Consider the following 14,832-nt stretch of genomic DNA (forward strand, 5'->3'; position numbering starts at 1 on the left):
CACAGAGGGGCTGGAGCAAGCTCCGAGGCCCGCTCCCGGCACCAAAAATGCGTTTAATGCGTCAGTCCTCAAATCGAGGACGATATCAGCGATTAAACTGATAAGAACAGATTGAAAAATAAATGTTTTCGCTCGGTCTGAGCCTTCAAGATTAAACTGATAAGAACAGATACTACACTTGATCTGAGCCTTCAAGAGGCCGAGAAGCGATAACCCTCCAAGGGCCGGAGGGGGAGCGGGACCCCCGGGGCCGGCAGCCCGGGGGCCCTGGCGAGCGAGCGAGCCAGGCTGGGCCGGCGGCGGCGGCCGGCGGCGGTGGCGGGGCTGCGGTCGTTCGGTTCGGTTCCGCGGCGTCGCGCCTCACTGCACCGGCTGGCTCGCCAGCGGGAAAGGGGCCCTGTGGGCGGGGGCTGGCAGGTGCGTGCCGCTCCTTCCATGCTCCCGTTCCGATCCCTGACACTCCACTCCACTCCGCTCCGCTGTGCTGGCTTCCTTGCTTGCTTCCGTTCGTCCGGCTCTTGGTCTACTGAGTTGCCCGGAGCAGGTGCAGCCCAGGGTTGCTGGGCTGGGCAAGGGCAGAGCCAACCCCATGCGGGGGCAGCACAGGGGCAGCTCGGCGGCTCTGGTCACAGCGAACAAGGCTGAGGGGACACAAGTGCAGCCCCCCACGCACCCTGGGAACGCAGGAGCCCAAGTCCTTGGTGGCCATGGCGGTGCAGCTGGCATAGGACTCCCAGAGGTGGCAGCAGCAGCATGAAATCATCCCACCCTGTTCCACCTTCCTGCATTGGGTCCTGCCCACTGGCCTGCAGAGGCACTCCTGCCCAGAGCCACTACCAGGCTGCAGCCCCGTGTCCCGTGGCCTGCTGTTGATGGAGAAATCAGGGAGGGAGGGAGGGTCACATGCCCTCCTGGTATACCCCCAGTGTGTCACCAGAAAGTGTGCCTGGACAGTGCCTCCAAATCACCCTCTCACTGCTCCCCCCAGCCCCAAGCAGCTCATTGCAGCCTGGAAGTTTGCTAGCCAGCAAGGGAAAACCCATGGTTTCCCACTTCAAAGGGGAAATCTGCATTTTTCTGTGGGAAATGGAAACCCCGGATCCCTGATCATCATGAAAGTTGAGATGACCAAGTTGAGTACAGTTTTGTCTAATCGGGTATCTGTAAAATGATTCTTGATGTGGACTGTGTATTGTTTGTTGTAAAGAAGGCCTGACTGATTGCAAGTGTAGTGCAATGAAGAGTCAGGTCTAGGTTTTGTGGTCACCCATGAAATGACTGAGGACAAACAACTTCTCTCTGAGTCTGTTTTTTAATCTATGTGAGGATATTGTATCATTTAATGTGGTTAGCCCATAGAAAGTATGACTACCTCAGTGTACTCCTGTTAAGAATTAAGAATTAACCTGGAGCAAATATGTGCTGGAATATACCCATTGTATGTTATTAACTATGTTTAATTTTAAATTGGCTGGAAAGAAGGGTGGGAACGGTTCCTGGAAGGGCAGGTCAGGGGCAGGAGGGGAAGGTGAAACCAGCTGGGATGAATCCAAGCTGGAAAGCAGAGAGGTGCTTCTCTATGCAGGAGCAGCACAGCGCTGGGCAGCCTCCCCGTGGGGCAGCAAGACCCAGGAGCAGAGCCCAAGCAGTGGAGGCTGCAGCTGCCCGGGGTCTGGTCCTTCCCCTCTGGGATTCTCAACTCCTGCATGGCTTTCGCCTCCCTCCCTCCCTGCTCTACAGTCTCTTCTTGTCCCTTTCTCCCCACCCGGCAACACCCCTCCCATCTCCTATCCCTTCCTGCTATCTAAGCCCTGGTGCCCAAACCAGCTCTGCTAGGGACCAGCAGCCCCTTCACCGCCTTTCTGCTGCATCTGAGGACCCCTCTGACCTTGCAACCAGCCCGTCCTCCCGCAGCTGCAACCCCCCACCCTCCAACCATGATGGGAGCCCAGGGCTAGGCAGGTCCCTCCTGTGTAGGCTGGGGAAGGGCAGCACAGGGGGCTCCAGTCAGACCCTGCATCTGGCATAGGGGAGGGCAGGATCAGGCCTGGGTTTCCTGGTGCTTGACACCAAGTCTCTCCACAGTGCCCTGGGAGGGGGCAGCCCCCACACCCTGCAGAGCACAAAGGCCCCCGTCCCAGGCCAGTGCAGGGAGAAGCTGGCTTCAGGGACACACATACCAGAGACAAGACAATGAGATGCCCTCCCAGCTCCCCACCCCGAGCTGATGAGCAGGTGACCTCCCACACCCTCCTCAGTCACTTCAGTGCCAGGGTTCCCCATGACCTCCTGCTCACATCTGCCTGCCCACACTCACTGTCAGTCTGGCTGTAGCGATACCACAGAGTAACCAGGTTGTTACTAAATCCCCGCTGCCAGTGCCACAAGGTCCTGGTTTCCCCATCCCAGAGGTCTGGTCCAATGGCCTCCTGCACCCAGTCCCCACGCAGCTCCTGTCTTCACGTCTCACTGTCGTAGCGGAGAATTTGCTGGTTGTCCACGTAGCCCACGGCAGTGAAGTGGGGCACATCTGGGCTGGGGTCTGACATCCCCATGTAGAGATGTCATTAGTGGTAGGAGTCTGTGGGAGTGACGGTCAGCACTAGCGGGCAGACACCAGGGCCCTCAGGTGCTGGGGATTTCAGTGCAGCAGATCCTCTCCGCCTGGCTGCCCAGCCCCATAGTCCCTCCCACCCCGGTGCTGGGGGGGCATTGAGGTCCCGCACAGTGGGTGTTGGTGGTGCAATGATGGGGTAGAGAGCTCTGTCTCTCCTGTGTCCGGTCCTGCGGGTGTTTCCATCGGCTCCAAGACCCCTCCTGCCCCATGTCCACATGTGTGGTTCTGTTTGTCATGCATCTGCTGATGCATGATAAAATGCAGTTAGCTTTTCTGATGACTTTGTTACCCTGACGACTCATGTTCATCTTGGAGTCCACTAGGACTCCAAGATCCCTTTCCACTTCCATGCTACCGAGCAGGTCATTTCTAGGCAGTTGGTGTGTTGGACATTTTTCCTCCCTAGGTGAAGTACTTTGCATTTCTCCTTGTTAAATTGCTTTCTATTGTTTTCTGCCCATTTGTCCAACCTGTCCAGGTCTGCCTGTAGTTGTTCCCTGCCCTCCAGTGTGTCCACTTCTCCCCACAGTTTTATATCGTCCGCAAACTTGGACAGAGTACACTTCACTCCCTCATCCAAGTCACTGATGAAGACATTAAAGAGTATCGGGCCAAGGACCGAGCCCTGTGGGACCCCACTACCCACACCCTTCCAGGTTGATACTGACCCATCCACTACCACTCTCTGGGTATGGTCCTCTAGACAATTTGCCACCCACTGGACTGTGTAATCATCCAAGTCACAGCCTCTTAACTTGTTCACCAGTATGAGATGGGATACCATATCGAAGGCCTTCCTGAAGTCTAAGTAAACAATATCAACCCCTACTCCTGCATCGAGGTGTTTTGTAACATAGGCATAAGAAGAGACCAGATTAGTCAGGCATGATCTACCTGCTATGAACCCGTGCTCGTTTCCCCTTAGCATAATTTTTCCTGCTGGGCTCTCACATATATGAGTCTTAATAATCTTTTCAAAGACTTTGCCAAGGATGGAGGTGAGACTGACTAGCCTATAGTTGCCTGAATCCACATGCATACCTATCACCAATTCAAGCACATACACTATACAGTATATGTATATGTATCTGTACACACACACACACTCACCAGTTCACATACATACAACCCACCTACACATACACACAGGTAAGTTCCTAACTTGGATGGTACAGTGTGTATGTGTGTGCTTGGGGTAGCTGGGGTAAGGTTAAGGTAAGAAAGTAGGAATGTAGGGAGTGAAAGGTGCTGGGAGTGAAAGTCATGAGGACCAGGATTAGAACTGGTAGACTAGAGGGGCCTGGGCTGAAGAACTGAGGCTTGGGGGTAACTTTAGGTTACTTGATCTTAACTGATTAAAAGACAATGCCCAGAGCCTACAGAACAGGGGAGTGATGCTGGCACAGAGGCTGGGACTGAAGCCAGAGCTACGGGGGAGCTGAAAAGGTAGGTGGGGAGAGAGCAAATGGGACTAAGGGAAAGTGAGGGTGTTCAAGAGGGGCTCTGAGTATGGGAAGCCAGAGGATGGCTCCGGGGCAGCAAGAGAAGTTACAGGGAGCGGCAGTAGGTGCTGGGAGCTGGAGAAAGGCTCCAGCTGCTGAAGAAAACTGCAAGACAGCCACAAGAAGCTGGGAAGCTGTGGGGGGTGGGGGAGGATGACTACAAAAGGTACAGGGGAAGCCTGAAAACAGAGAGACGGAAAGCAGAAAATCACAGGAAAAGCAGCAGGAGAGACTGAAAGGTGGCAGGGCAGCAGGAAAGCAGGAAAAGGCAGCAGAAAGTCACAGGGGAAAGGCAGTAGAAGCAGGAGGAGAGTAGAAAATCACAGGAAAAGCAGCAGGAGAGACTGAAAGGCAGCAGTGAGCCAGAAGCAGGAGAGGGAGAAATGAGACAGAAGTTAGAGGGGCGAGGTGCAGAGATTGGAGCAGGGCCAAACCATAGTAAAGCAAAACCCAACTTAGGGGTCCAAATAACAGTTTTATTACACAGACAACACACTACACATCCCCATGATGTTATTGGTTCACACACACACACACACTCACACACATACACACACAAACACTCACAATGGCAGCAGGAGTCTCAGTGGAAGGGCTGGAGTCCAGGGGGGAAGAGAAGCAGAGTCCAAGTCCTTGGCTGAAGAGGGGGTGGGGGGGTGATAGCTACTTTTCCAGGCTGGAAAGGGGTCCTTGTCCAGTAGGTGTTGTCCAGAGGGGGGTCGCTGGCAGGGCCTCTGGGTGGATAGGTGATGTGGCATGGTGCTGGTCCAGATGGAGAGGGTGTCCCACTGGGTCTGTCTTCACTGCCCCTTTTTATAGGGGCAGACCTTGAATTACCCTAGTGACAGGAGTCATGCCTAGGCAAGGGTCAGCCTCTGGTGTACTGAGCATGTATGCTCCATCCCGGGATGTGCAGTTTCGGGTGTCTGTAATGGTGGGGTACAATGGTAGAGTTGCTGGTTCTGCAGGGTCTTTTGTCTTTCAAACGCCTGGTTCTTGTCTCTGTTCCTGGATGAATCAATGCAAGGTGATGGCCTAGTCATTACAGGCCATTCAGTAGAGGCCTGCTACCATTGTATTTCAATTATTCCCAATCATTCTCATTCATCCGGGAACCAATTTACATGGGAGGGGTACGTGACTCATACAGTTGCAACATGGGATGCCCAGGCAAGATGGAGGCTTGACATATAAAATGGAAACTTGACCTGACTTTGGTTCACTTACAAACACAGGCCTAAACCATACAATATCCATATGAATCAATAAAAATCAATTAAAAATGATAATAATACAATATACAACAGTAAGAAACAGTACAAACAGTACAAACCTAATAATAATAGAATATAAAACAATGGATATCCAAAACCAAAAACTTGCTACCAAAATAAAAATGTTAAAGCTTATCCTAAGTCTGAGCTCACTTATGTTTGTCTATAGGGAATAGAAAGGGAGAGAAAGAAAAGCCAGAAATAATTGGGGTAGGGAAGGGAATGCATATACACACACACACACACACACACATCCTTGAGGGACTGGCCCAGGCTAACATTCTAAGGGACAGCCAGCACGGGTTTGTTGCGGGTAGGTCTTGTTTGACCAATCTCATTTCCTTCTATGACCAGGTGACCTATCATCTGGACAAGGGAGAAGAGATTGATGTCATATATCTTGACTTCAGAAAAGCTTTTGATCTGGTATCCCATGATCACCTCTTGGCCAAACTGGCCAGTTGTGGCCTTGGCTCCACCACGATCCGCTGGCTGGGAAATTGGCTCCGTGGTCAGAACCAGAGGGTTGTGATTGATGGCAGTCACTTATCGTGGTGCCCTGTGACCAGTGGGGTCCCTCAAGGCTCTGTCCTGGGACCCATACTGTTCAACATCTTCATTAACGATGTGGACATTGGAGTCAGGAGTGGACTGGCCAAGTTTGCCAATGACACCAAACTTTGGGGCAAAGCATCCACGCCAGAAGATAGGCGGGTGATCCAGGCTGACCTGGACAAGCTCAGCAAATGGGCGGACGAGAACCTGATGGTGTTTAACACCGAAAAATGCAAGGTTCTCCACCTTGGGAGGAAAAACCTGCAGCACCCTTATAGGCTCGGCAGTGCTACGTTGGTTAGCACGACAGAAGAAAGAGACTTGGGGGTCATCATTGACCACAAGATGAACATGAGCCTGCAATGCGATGCTGCGGCTAATAAAGTGACCAAAACGCTGGCTTGCATCCATAGATGCTTCTCGAGCAAATCCCGGGACGTCATTCTCCCCTTGTACTCGGCCTTGGTGAGGCCGCAGCTGGAGTACTGCGTCCAGTTTTGGGCTCCACAATTCAAAAAGGATGTGGAGAAGCTTGAGAGAGTCCAGAGGAGAGCCACGCGCATGATCAGAGGTCAGGAAAACAGATCTTACAATGACAGGCTGAGAGCCATGGGACTCTTTAGCCTGGAAAAGCGCAGGCTCAGGGGTGATCTGATGGCCACCTATAAGTTTATCAAGGGTGACCACCAGGATCTGGGGAACATTTGTTCACCAGAGCGCCCCAAGGGATGACGAGGTTGAACGGTCACAAACTCCTGCAAGACTGTTTCAGGCTGGACATAAGGAAGAATTTCTTTACCGTCCGAGCCCCCAAGGTCTGGAACAGTCTGCCAGTGGAGGTGGTTCAAGCACCTACATTGAACACCTTCAAGAGTAAATTGTATGCTTATCTTGCTGGGATCCTATGACCCCAGCTGACTTCCTGCCCTTTGGGCAGGGGGCTGGACTCGATGATCTCCCGAGGTCCCTTCCAGCCCTAATGAAATCTATGAAACACACACACAGGTGTATATATGTGTATGTGTATATATGTATATATAGATGTATTAAAAAAGAAAAACTGGGGGTTTTGCTACAGTCTGGCTCTGCTCTATAGGGGGAGGAGAGTCCCTACACCTCCCACAGCACTTATGCACCTGCTTTGATGCCTTCAATTGGAGAGAAGGTACCTCTTGAAGTACCACCCGGGTTACATTTTGGGGGCTTGTCCAGGATCCCTGCATAACGGGTGCAAGACTATTATTCAAGCGCTGTGTACCCCTGTAGAGAGAGAGAGAGAGAGCCACCAGGAGATATGTCCAATGCTGACCAGTTTGCCGTACCATCCGGAAGTGATGGGATGGTGCAGGGGGAGCAGGGCAACCTGCTGGTACTAAGTCTACCCTGGAATGGATGAGGGTTTTCCAGCAGATTCTGCGGGAAGTTACCCATTCCTCCAGCGACCAAGCAGCCTGTAAGAGACTCCAGAGTTTCTCGGGAACCCTTTCAGTCCCTGCAGGGGGGGAAGGATTTGATTTTTGGCTCTCCCATACTCAAGAGACTTTACTGACTTGGGAAATACCCGATGAGGCTAAGTGACACCATCTGCTAGAGGTCCTGAGGGAGCCTGCCTTTGGAGTTGTGAGGACTGCCAAACTCCAGAACCCTGCTATCACCACCCAGCAATGCGTGCAGGTCCTTCAGGATGCTTTCGGTCAACCCACAGGGAGTTGGGGCACGTACTACGAATTGCTGGGAACTTACCAGCACAAGGGTGAGACTCTTTCAGCATATGTCCTACGCTTAGAACCGGTGTTACAATGCCTGATGACCCAAGGAGCGCTTAGCGTCACTGACGCCAATCAGATACGGCTCTAGCAAATTCATATTGGGGCACGGTATAGCTCAGACTTACTCCAGAACCTCAACTTAGCGGGGAGCAGGAGCAGCCCACCTGACTTCAGTCACCTCTCCGAGAGATTCGTAAAGAGGAAGAGATATCCAGACTCAGAGAGGCTATGTGGGTCCCAGAGGATGTTTCCCCCCAGAGAGGACCCATGCATTGGGTGCTAACGGTGGCTCCCCATGAGGACACCTTGTTGGGAGTGGAGCAGGAGCATGTGGCTCCAGCACTAACTGCTGCTGTGGCCAGAACCCCACCCCCAAGGGTTCAGCCCTCACCCCATCATCATGCCTTGGGAGGCCCTCAGCCCCATACCCACTCTAGGGCCCCAGGGTTCTGCTATAGATGTGGGGAGCCAGGGCACATGGCTTGGGAGTGCACCCAGCCTGAGAACCCTGAATTGGTATTTGCAAGGTTAAAAGGGCAGTAGGAAACAGGGAAGGGGTGGAGCAATGTAGTTGGCTCCATTCCAGACCCAGACAGAATCCCACACATTACCATCAGTAAATTCACTGCCAAAGTGGCTAGTGGGACCCTGTGTGGAGGTCCCCATGACTGTGAATGGTCGCCCATGCTGAGCTATTCTAGACAGTGGTTCCTAGGTTACCATCCTATTTGAATCCTTCTATGAGGAACATCTGAGACACTTGCCTTTGCTTCCCCTTACAGGGTTGGGACTTAGTGACTTAAGCCAGGAACAGTATCCTTATGGGGGTTATGTGAATGGGAGGCTAAAATTCCCTGCTGAAATAGCTGGGGTGGAGGAAGAAGTGTCAACCATTGCTCTAGTATGCCCTGATCCAGGGTGGATGAAAGGGGCCACTCTCACTGTAGGGACCAACTCCAGCCTTTTCTAGGTTCTCGCTTGCTATTGTAAACAACAGGCTGGCCCAGATTACCAACAACTGTTAATGAGGCATGCCTTGTGCTCAGAGGTGTAAGACTAATGGGAGCATAGAGAGATGTGAGGTCACCCTGAGGTTGTGGGGAACCTGCACTTCTCTGGAGCAAAGCCCCAGCGAGTTCCTGCACAGGGCCAATGGGCTTTGCCTACTGTATGCAATTGGATTGAGAGGGATGGAAAGAATAAACTGCTGGTGGTAGAGACCCCCGCTGTGGGAGAGAGACCCAGTGCGTTGAGGTCCCCTGATGGTATGATAGAGACAAAAGGGCTCAGCCAAGATCCAGTTACAGTGATAGTGGTTAACCTAACCTTGAAATATATTGTGGTCCACCCAGGACAGAAGGTGGCCTTGATAAAGGAAGCTGAAGTGGTGAGCCCTGAGCAGGAGGGAAATCCGCCTCCAATTGACCCTCCAAGGTTCTTTTTCAGGAACTCCCTGGTACCCGAAGCCTGTAAAGCTCAGCTCAGGGGCAAACTTGGGGCTCAAGCCCATGCTTTCTCCCTGCATGACTGGGATGTGTGGAGGCTAAGGTGGTGGATCATCACAGTCATCTGAGCAACCCACGACCAGTTCACGAAAGGTCTCAGCGCATTCTTCTTGCTGAGATGGGGGAAGTAAGACGCAATCTACAGGCACTCATGGACCACCACATCATCATGGAATCTAAGAGCCTTTATGCCTCTCCCATTGTGATTATGCAGAAGAAGAATGGCCAACTCCATATGTACTGATTACCGGACTTTGAAAGCCCGGACCATCACCGATCAATACACTGTGCTGCGGGTTCAGGAGGCTTTGGACTGGTTAGTAGGGAGCAAATGGTTTTCAGTACTAGACCTCTGCAGTGGCTACTACCAGATACCTCTGTGGGAAGAGGACAAAGAGAAGACTGCTTTTCTTTGCCTCTTGGGATTCTATCAGTTTGAAGGAATGCCCCCAAGAGATATCCGGGGCTTCTGCCACCTTCCAGCGACTAATGGAGAAGATGGTTGGGGGTATGCATATGACCCAAGTACTGGTTTATTTAGATGATATTACTGTTTTTGGAAAGACCCATAGATTTGTGTTTTGGGGTAGAATGAGTATACCAACAACATTTGGCTCATGGTCAATATGCACAACAGCTTTGGGACCGTCTGCATTGTGCATACCGACTGGCAGCCAAAACTGCTGGAAGAAAACAGCAACGCCATAAGCTGCTTTATGATGCTCAAGTTTGTGAGCAAGGGTTACAAGAAGGGGACTGGGTGCTGCTGCAAAACTTGGGGCTAATTGGGAGACACAAAATTGGTGATCGGTGGCAGGCTGAACCCTATACAGTGGTGTGACAACTGGGAGACCTCCCAGTATACAAGATCTCCTCTGAGTCTGGACTGGGTCAAAGTAGTGTGGTCCACTGGAACCTCCTGTTGCCTATTGGCGAATTGGTGGGGCCCCCTCCGCCCGAGAGACAGCCTTGAGAAGAGAGGCCTAGGTCTCCCCGTAGAAAGTGTCCTCACGCCACCCAGCCGGCAGTTGTACCTACAGCTCTCCTGAAGGACTCGGACTCTGACTGGTGGTACCCTGCTGACTTTCACCCAAGCTTAGGACCTTCCACTTCTCAGGATCAAGGGGAGATGGGGACTGCTGCTTGTGGGGTCCCGCCTGGTGAGACCAAAGGAGAAAACATCCCCACGCCTTTACCTGCCAGTGGGGCAGACTCCTCCAGTGAAAGGGAACCCGAGTCGCTGGGGCCCTCATGGAGTCCTGCTCCAGACTGCACCCCACGGCCAAGGCGGGAGCTTTGGCCAGTCAGCCGCTTCACCTATGATGCCCTGGGGGTGCTGGGGGAGGTCCCCATCACTGCCCCTTGGGTCCAGTAGTCCCCCAGGCTAAGGCCTGTGCTTCACCAGGGACGGTGAAGGGTTCTGCGGGGGAGGACGTGACAGGCTAGCTGGCAGTGACTTAGCCCAGGGGGTTTGAAAGGATAAATGATCGGAGGACTTGGGATTTCCTTTCCGCACCAGTCAGGCCCCAGAGACTCACCTTCTGTGTCCCCTGATTGGCCCCTTGGGTCACCTGGAGGGGGATAAAAGGGGCAGCGCGGCTGACTCAGGGGAGACCAGCAAGGGACCACAAGGAAGGAGCTTCAAAGAGCTGGCAAGAGCTGGGCCAGTGGGGTGGAAGCAGTTGCCCCAGAAGACCCTGAAGGAGTGTGACCTGCAGGCAGCAGTTGGACCCCCAACAGCGCGGCGTGCTGCCGGCAGGAGAGTCTCCCCGCTGGGCTCCAGGATTCCCTACAAGAGGCTGCAGCCAGCAGGAGAGGGTCCCCCACTCCAACAAGGATTTGAGCAGTGACCTGAGAGGTTCCCAGCTCTGCTTCCAGCTCCTCCAATCAGAGGCCAGGCAGCTCGACCGAGGACAGGGCTCCTGGTTAGGAATGCACCATCACGGTGCTGGTGCTGTCTGTATCCTCTGTCCCTGGGTGCCAGCACTGGCCCAGTCAGGAGCTTGGTGGCTCCTGGGGGTTTCCTTGCCTTCTGAGGTGGCTGTTAGCACGTGGACCCCTGACCTGGGCGGCTATCTCACTCCTGCCCCGAATCCTGTGTGCTGGGGCAGGGCTGTTTCCTAGGCTTGGGTCAGGTTTCACCCTCCCTCCTGTGGAGCTGGCAGCTCTGGCTGTGTGTGGTGGGACCACAGGATTCCTGGAAATCCCACCCCTCGGTGCGAGTCCTGGGTCAACCCAGGGGTGCAGATTCCTAGCCACCCCCTGGCAACTGGCACTTGGTCCCCGTGGCTGCACAGCATGGTCAGTGCAAAGGGCTCCTGACCTCACTGCCAGCAGCTCCCGTTTCCTTGGGTGTCCTGTGTTCCAGGGCGTCAAGGGGGCCGAGTGCCAGGAGAGCTGTGTGGCTGGGTCTGCGCCAGCCCCTGTGCTCCTGGGGGAAAGGGGCAGAGTGGGGGTGTCCATCGCCATCTCAGGCAGCCTGGACTCTGGGTCTGCGTGTGTGGGGAAGGGGCTGCAGCCTGGGCAGTGCCGGAAACAGAGCTGGGCCAGCGCAGCGCAGGGACCCAGCAGTGGGAGATGTGTTGGGAAGGGGCATCTCCTGCAGCCCTTCCTGCTGCTACATTTCCCACCTCTCTGTCCCACAGATTTTAAGGGAGCCTGCACCACCTCCAGAGGGCCCATGGAGAAGGAGTGGAAACAGCTCAAATCTGTGCAGTACAGCCCATTTGCACCTTCCAAACATCTTCATTTCAGCCTTGATTTAGCCGAAGCATTACTTTTATTTTACCCTTCGAGATGCTTTGATTTTTCCCAGAGCAGAGCCCCTTGCTGTGGGACGGCAAATAGCTGGGGGGTGAAATGAGAACAGCTTGGCTGTAGCCAGGCAGGGAGAAGGGGTGGGATTTGTTTGTTGCGGGTTTGGACCTGAGTTTCCTATTTATTAAAGAGCAGGCGGAGTTGAGATGCACTCGAAGATGATTCTCCCCAGGCAGACGGGGAGGGGGCGCACACTGATCAGGGCAGTGCCTGGGCCAGGCCCGAGCAAAGCAGTGCTCAACCTTTTGGGCAGCTGAGTGGGGCCTATCTTCAGCTGTCCTGGGCTCTGGGGCCTAGCCCTGGCCCTGCCTGTCCCCCACGTGTGGGTTTGGGTCCTGGAGGGCCGTGCACCCATCCTGTCCCCTGCACCGGGGCTCAGACACTGCCCTGCTGCAAATCTCCGGACTCAGAGAAGTGTTGTGGGCTGGATGTCCTGGCATCGTAGGCCAAGGGTTGCTCCCCCTGCTCTGGAGCATCCCTGTGCCAAGTCAATGGCATGTTCAGCCTCAGCCTGTTTTTACAGGGCTGTTGTTCAGCCTGGACAGACTAGTTCAGGGGAATGGGTGGAGGAGGCCATATCCTCTGATCTTTGGCCCTGGGTCCTATTTTGGACAATGCAATCCTTTTTTTTTTTCCTTTTTAGGGGTGGGGAGTGGGGACAGGTGAAGAGACCTGAAGAGTGTAAAAGCTTCTGCTGTATATTTAAAATGGTGTGTCTGTGTGTGTGTGTCTGTATGTTCACTTATAACTTGAGAATGGGCTTTAAACTAGCTTCACCGGGGGAAGGGGCTGCTCCAAGCGGAGAGGATGCTTCACCAGCATGCAGGGTGACAAGAGAAAGGGATGCCCAGGTAAGCAACAACGTCCTGGGAGTAGGGGGCCACAACTGTCCTGGGAGTAGGGGGGACGTGCGTACACCCTCAGGAGGCCTCAAGTGCCTCTACACCAATGCTCGTGGTATGGGGAACAAGCTGGAGGAACTGCACCTCCTGATTGCCAGTAAGAATCCAGACTTAGTAGGGCTCACAGAAACCTGGTGGGACCCCACCCAGGACTGGGTGGTGGGCATTTGGGGAGTGGCTATATAGAAGGGACAGGACAGAGAGGAAAGGTGGGAGGGTAGTTCTCTATGTCAAAGAGCACCTCACACATCAAGGATTAGCTCCAGGTTAGAGGAGGGTTGGGCAGAGACACTGTGGGTCAAACTACATGGGGGGCATGGAAAAAGGGACCTTACGGTGGGTGTCTACTACAGACCACCCAACCAGGAGGAAGGGACTTCTCCGGTCAGCTTATGGAGGCAGTTATGTCAAGGGATGTCATTGTAAACTACCCAGACATTTGCTGGGAGGAGCAGACAGCCAGGTCTGACCACTCGCGTAGGTTCCTGGCTGTATTACGGGATCTTCACCTTATCCAGGAGATGCACAGCCCCACTAGGGGTAACACCTTGCGGGACCTGGTCCTGACCCCTGGGGAGGACCTGGTAAGGGGACGGCACGTCCTTGACCACCTGGGCGACAGTGATCATCACCTGCTGGAATTCACTATCCAGCGCAGGGTGTCAAGGGCTTACAGCAAGACTAAAGCCCTTGACTTCAGAAGGGCCAGCTTCAATGAGCTTTGAAGATTAGTGGGGGAGGCACTGAGGGCCGAGAAGGTAGAGAAAATGGGAGTCCATGAGGGATGGTCGTACCTTAAGGGGATGATCCTCCAGGCCCAAAGGGTAACAGTCCCGGAGAGAAGCAAGGGGGGTAAGAGTGCTCAGAAACCCCCTTGGCTCAGCAAGGGCATTCAGGAATGCCTGAGAACTAAAAGGGTGGTGTACAACCAGTGGAAGGGAGGAGCTATCACCAAGGAGGAGTACTCCTCCTCTGACCAGGAGTGTAGGAGGGCTATTAGGAAGGCCAAGGCAGAGATGGAACTCAGGCTAGCATCCAAGATTAAGGACAACAAAAAGTCCTTTTTCAAGTACATTGGGAGCAAGAAGAGGGCACCAAGCAATGTAGGATCCTTGCAAGACTCAAATGGTAATCTTGTGGCTACGCCAGATGAGAAAACTGATATTTTTAACAGTTTCTTTGCCTCTTTTTTCTTGAACAGGGGCCAGGACATCCCACCTAGGGACAATCTTGGGGACAGCTTGGTCAGACCTTGGGTCAGTGCAAATGTAGTTAGGGATCTTCTGGAAGGGCTGGACATTTTTAAATCTGCAGGTCCAGATGCCCTCCACCCAAGGGTGTTGAGGGAGCTGGCACGGGTCATTGCAGAGCCCTTGGCCTGGCTGTATGAGCATTCATGGTCATCTGGCCAGGTGCCGAAGCATTGGAAACTAGCTAATGTGGTCCTAATTTTTAAGGAAGGAAGGAAGGAGGACCCAAGTAACTATAGGCCCATAAGCTGGTGCTCGGGAAGATCTTGGAGAGAATCATCAAGGAGCACATCTGTGGGGGGCCAGCAGGGGAGATCATGCTCAGGGGTAACCAGCATGGGTTCCTCAAAGGCAGGTCCTGCCTGACCAACCTGATTGCCTTTTATGACCAAGTAACTAAATGCCTGGATGTTGGTGTCGTTGTGGACGAAGTCTTTCTAGACTTTAAGAAGGCCTTTGACACTCTCTCTCACCCCATTCTCATCAATAAATTAGGCGACTGTGGCATTGATGCCTACACAGTTGGCTGGTGGGGCGCACCCAGAGAGTAGTGGTGGATGGGTCGTACTCAACCTGGTGAGATGTGAGCAGTGGGGTTCCCCAGGGCTTGGACCTCGAGCCTGCACCGTTTAACATCTTCA

General features: G+C 53.5%; 1 pseudogene; it reads right to left on the reverse strand.

Annotated features, from left to right (window-relative positions):
* Nucleotides 1–5: 5 nt before the first annotated feature.
* Nucleotides 6–211, reverse strand: LOC149875319 (U2 spliceosomal RNA; annotated as a pseudogene).
* Between the last annotated feature and the right edge of the window lie 14,621 nt (nucleotides 212–14,832).

The sequence above is a fragment of the Crocodylus siamensis genome, chromosome 1 (genome assembly GCF_052110815.1).
Source record: "Crocodylus siamensis isolate JL-2025a chromosome 1, ASM5211081v1, whole genome shotgun sequence".
NCBI lineage: Eukaryota > Metazoa > Chordata > Crocodylia > Crocodylidae > Crocodylus > Crocodylus siamensis.